We start from the raw sequence: 5000 nt of genomic DNA, 5'->3' as shown, positions 1-5000 counted from the left end.
GAGCCCTGGAGCCCTGGAGCCCTGGAGCCCTGCAGCCCTGGAGCCCTGCAGTCCCGGAGCCCTGCAGCCCCGGAGCCCTGCAGCCACGGAGCCCTGCAGCCCCGGAGCCCTGCAGCCCTGGAGCCCTGCAGCCCTGGAGCCCTGCAGCCCTGGAGCCCTGCAGCCCTGCAGCCCCGGAGCCCTGCAGCCACGGAGCCCTGCGTGGGCAGGCGGGAACCTCAGCGCGAAGGCTCGGGGTTGGACAGATGGGAGTACTTTCAGTCCCGGCCATCTGGTTGCACCTCCCCCCCCCGGCCATCTGGTCACGCGCAATACTTTCCAATGGGGCGACCAGATGGCCGGGCCGGCCTGGAAGTCGCGATGAGGGTCCATTTGCCTCCCGGATCCCAGCCAGGGTTCCAGGAGGCCGGCCGCGTTCGCCCCTAGGGTCCCCTCCGTCACCCGGAGCGCGCGGGTTACAAGAAAGGACGGTAGCCTTCCTCCGGATTAGTAAGGGCAGGGTATGTCGGAACACCCCCCTGAGGCCGGCAGTTCCTTGCCGGGGACCAGATGGGCTACGCCCAGTCAACATCCTCCCAGGCCTCCGGGGCTTCCCTCGTCTGGCCCGCTGCGTGGCAAAGTGCCCAGGGACGGGCTCCACGGGTCCCGGGCAGTCCTCCGCCGGGCGCCCGGGCCCCGAGAGCTCCGGTTGTCCTCCCCGTGCCTGAGGCCCAGCCGGGGTCCCCCGAGCCCACCCCGGGAAGCAGAGCCCCCCCGAGCCCTTGGCGGGTGGGTGGGCAGGTGGGAGCCCTACCGCTATGGCTCGGACAGACGGGAGTCCTTTCAGGTGCCGGCCATCCGGTCGCTCCTTTCCCCTCGGCCATCTGGTCGCGCGCACAATGCTTTCCAATGGGGCTACCAGATGGCCGGGCCGGCCTGGAAGACCCGATGAGGGTCCATTTGCCTCCCGGATCCCAGCCAGGGCTCCAGGAGGCCGGGCGCGTTCGCCCCTAGGGCCCCCCTCCATCACCAGGAGCGTGCGGGTTACAAGAAAGGGGGGGTAGCCTTCCTCCGGATTAGTAGGGGCAGGGTATGCCGGAACACCCCTCCGGCGCTGGCTGTTCTTTGCCGGGGACCAGATGGGCTGCTCCCGGGCAACATCCTCCCAGGCCTCCGGGGCTTCCCTCCTCCGGCCCGCGACATGGCAAAGTGCCCAGGGACGGGCTCCACGGGTCCCGGGCAGTCCTCCGCCGGGCGCCCGGGCCCCGAGAGCTCCGGTTGTCCTCCCCGTGCCTGAGGCCCAGCCGGGGTCCCCCGAGCCCACCCCGGGAAGCAGAGCCCCCCCGAGCCCTTGGCGGGTGGGTGGGCAGGTGGGAGCCCTACCGCTATGGCTCGGACAGACGGGAGTCCTTTCAGGTGCCGGCTATCCGGTCGCTCCTTTCCCCTCGGCCATCTGGTCGCGCGCACAATGCTTTCCAATGGGGCTACCAGATGGCCGGGCCGGCCTGGAAGTCCCGATGAGGGTCCATTTGCCTCCCGGATCCCAGCCAGGGCTCCAGGAGGCCGGGCGCGTTCGCCCCTAGGGCCCCCCTCCATCACCAGGAGCGCGCGGGTTACAAGAAAGGGGGGGTAGCCTTCCTCCGGATTAGTAGGGGCAGGGTATGCCGGAACACCCCTCCGGCGCTGGCGGTTCTTTGCCGGGGACCAGATGGGCTGTTCCCGGGCAACATCCTCCCAGGCCTCCGGGGCTTCCCTCCTCCGGCCCGCGGCATGGCAAAGTGCCCAGGGACGGGCTCCACGGGTCCCGGGCAGTCCTCCGCCGGGCGCCCGGGCCCCGAGAGCTCCGTTGGTCCTCCCCATGCCTGAGGCCTAGCTGGGGTCCCCCGAGCCCACCCCGGGAAGAAGAGTCCCCCCGAGACCTTGGCGGGTAGGCAGGCGGGAGCCCTACCGCTATGGCAGACGGGAGTCTTCAGGTGCCGGCCATCTGGTCGCTCCTTGCCCCTCGGCCATCTGGTCGCGCGCAAGGCTTTCCAATGGGGCGACAGATGGCTGGGCCGGCCTGGAAGTCCCGATGAGGGTCCATTCGCCTCCCGGATCCCAGCCAGGGCTCCAGGAGGCCGGGTGCGTTCGTCCCTTGGGTCCCCTCCGTCACCCGAAGCGCGCGGGTTACAAGAAAGGGGGGGTAGCCTTCCTCCAGATTACTAGGGACAGGGTACTCTGGGACCCCTCTCGGTCCTCAGCCGCCAGCTGGATGGGCCCGGATGCCGCCCCATCCCCGGGGCCTGCCGCGTGGCAGGGTGCCCGGGACGGGGTCCGGAGGGCCCGGGGAGGCTTCCTCTGTGCCTGCGGTCCTGGGAGCCCCGGCTGGGTCCAGGGGCCGGGCCCCTGGTCGGGGTCTCCGGCCCCATCCCCTGGCACTGCCAAAGGCCCAGGACGGGCTTTCGTTGTGGCCAGGGAGCCTCCCCTCGCTGGCTTGGGTTCAGGAGCTCTGGCCGGGCCCCTGGGGGCCCCGGGGAGGGCGGCCTCCCCACCACGGGCTCCGTCCTGGGTCCTGCCGCGTGGCAGGGTGCCCGGGGCGGGGTCCAGAGGGCCCGGGGAGGCTCCCCCTGTGCCTCCGGGCCTGAGAGCCCCGGCTGGGTCCAGGGGCCTGGGCGGGCCCCGGGTGGGGGGCTCTGTCCCCGGGGCCCGTCCCCCAGGCCGGCGGCACTCCCAAAGGCCCGGGACGGGGTTCCGTTGTGGCCGGGGAGCCTCCCCTCGCTCGTCCGGGTTCAGGAGCTCCGGCCGGGCCCCTGGGTGCCCCGGGGAGGGCCGCCTCCCCACCCCGGGCTCCGTCCTGGGTCCTGCCGCGTGGCAGGGTGCTTGGGGCGGGGTCCGGAGGGCCCGGGGAGGCTCCCCCTGTGCCTCCGGGCCTGGGGGCCCCGGCTGGGTCCAGGGGCCCAGTCGGGCCCCGGGTTGGGGTCTCCATCCCCTGGCCCCGTCCCCCGGCCTGCGGCACTGCCAAAGGCCCGGGACGGGGTTCCGTTGTGGCCGGGGAGCCTCCCCTCGCTGGATTGGGTTCAGGAGCTCCGGTCGGGCCCCTGGGGGCCCCGGGGAGGGCGGCCTCCCCACCCCGGGCTCCGTCCTGGGTCCTGCCGCGTGGCAGGGTGCCTGGGAGCCCCGGCTGGGTCCAGGGGCCCGGTCGGGCCCCGGGTCGGGGTCTCCGTCCCCTGGCCCCGTCCCCCGACCTGCGGCACTGCCAAAGGCCCGGGACGGGGTTCCGTTGTGGCCGGGGAGCCTCCCCTCGCTGGATTGGGTTCAGGAGCTCCGGCCGGGCCCCTGGGGGCCCCGGGGAGGGCGGCCTCCCCACCCCGGGCTCCGTCCTGGGTCCTGCCACGTGACAGGGTGCCTGGGGCGGGGTCCGGAGGGCCTGGGGAGGCTCCCCCTGTGCCTCCGGGCCTGGGAGCCCCGGCTGGGTCCAGGGGCCCGGTCGGGCCCCGGGTCAGAGTCTCCGTCCCCTGGCCCCGTCCCCCGGCCTGCGGCACTGCCAAAGGCCCGGGACGGGGTTCTGTTGTGGCCGGGGAGCCTCCCCTCGCTGGATTGAGTTCAGGGGCTCCGGCCGGGCCCATGAGGGCCCCGGGGAGGGCGGCCTCCCCGCCCCGGGCTCCGTCCTGGGTCCTGCCGTGGGGCAGGGTGCCCGGGGCAGGGTCCGGAGTGCCCGGGGAGGCTTCCCCAGCGCCTCCGGGTCTGGGAGCCCCGGCTGGGTCCAGGGGCCCGGTCGGGCCCCGGGTCGGGGTCCCCGGCCCCGGGTTCCTTCCCCCGGCCTGCCGCTCTGCCAAGGGCCCGGGACTGGGGTCTGTCGGTCCCGTGCAGGCCTCACCTGCTTGTCAAGGTTTTCTGCGGGCCCCGGGTCGGAGGGCCCGCCGGGTCCCCCACGCAGCCTCCACGGCTGAGGCCCAGCCGGGGCCCTGGGCCTCCGGCCCCCCATGCCCCGGCACACGCTCACTCGTTGGGGCGCAGAGCGACCAGATACCTTCCCTTCCGAGCCCGGCCATCTGGTCGCGCCTGTCCCCCTCGGCCATCTGGTCGCGCACGTCCCATTTTTCTAAGTTTCCTTCGGCCATCTGGTCGCGCACGTCCCATTTTTCTAAGTTTCCTTCGGCCATCTGGTCGCGCACAATGCTTTCCTATGGGGGCGACCAGATGGCCGGGCTCGCCTGGAAGTCTCGATGAGGGTCCATTTGCCTCCCGGATCCCAGCGAGGGCTCCAGGAGTTCGGGTACATTCGCGCCTTGGGTCCCCTCTGTCACCTCGTGCGCACGGATTACAAGAAAGGGGGGTAATTTTCCTCCGGATTACTAGGGAGAGGGTCAATCAGACCTCCGAGTGGTTTTGCGATTCTGAATCAGAGGAAGGCAGACCCGGGGCCCGCCCGCTGGGGCCCCCAGGGGCCCGGGTACGCTCCAGCCTCTCAGCCCCTTCCCGATGGTCCTTTCTCTCCGAGTTGTCTGTGTCAGAGCCCCATGAGTTCCGTGGATCCCGAGACAGGGGAAGGCAGCACCCGGGCCCGCCCGAAGCGGGGCCCCCCGGGGCCCGGGTACGCACACCTGCCTCTCAGCCCCCTTACCGATGGTCCTTTTTCTCCGAATTTGCTGGGGCAGAGCTCCGTGAGGTCCGGCGATCCCGAGACGGGGGAAGGCAGGTCCGGGGCCCGCCCGCCGGGGCCCCCAGGGGCCCGGGTACGCTCTTGCCTCTCAGCCCCTTCCCGATGGTCCTATCTCCGCCGGGTTTGCTGGGTCAGACCTCCGTGAGGTCCAGGGATCCCGAGATGGGGGAAGGCAGACCCGGGGCCCGCCTGCTGGGGCCCCCAGGGGCCCGGGTACGCTCCTGCCTCTCAGCACCTTCCCGATGGTCCTTTTTTCGCCGGATTTGCTGGGTCAGACCTCCGTGAGGTCCGGCGATCGTGAGACGGGGAAGGCAGACCCGGGGCCCACCCGCTGGGGCCCCCAGGGGCCCGGGTACGCACCTGCCTCTCATCCCCTTCC

This window comes from Triturus cristatus, chromosome 1_1 (assembly GCF_964204655.1).
Source record: "Triturus cristatus chromosome 1_1, aTriCri1.1, whole genome shotgun sequence".
In the NCBI taxonomy this organism is placed as follows: Eukaryota; Metazoa; Chordata; class Amphibia; order Caudata; family Salamandridae; genus Triturus; species Triturus cristatus.
Note: the sequence above shows the minus strand (reverse complement) of the source record.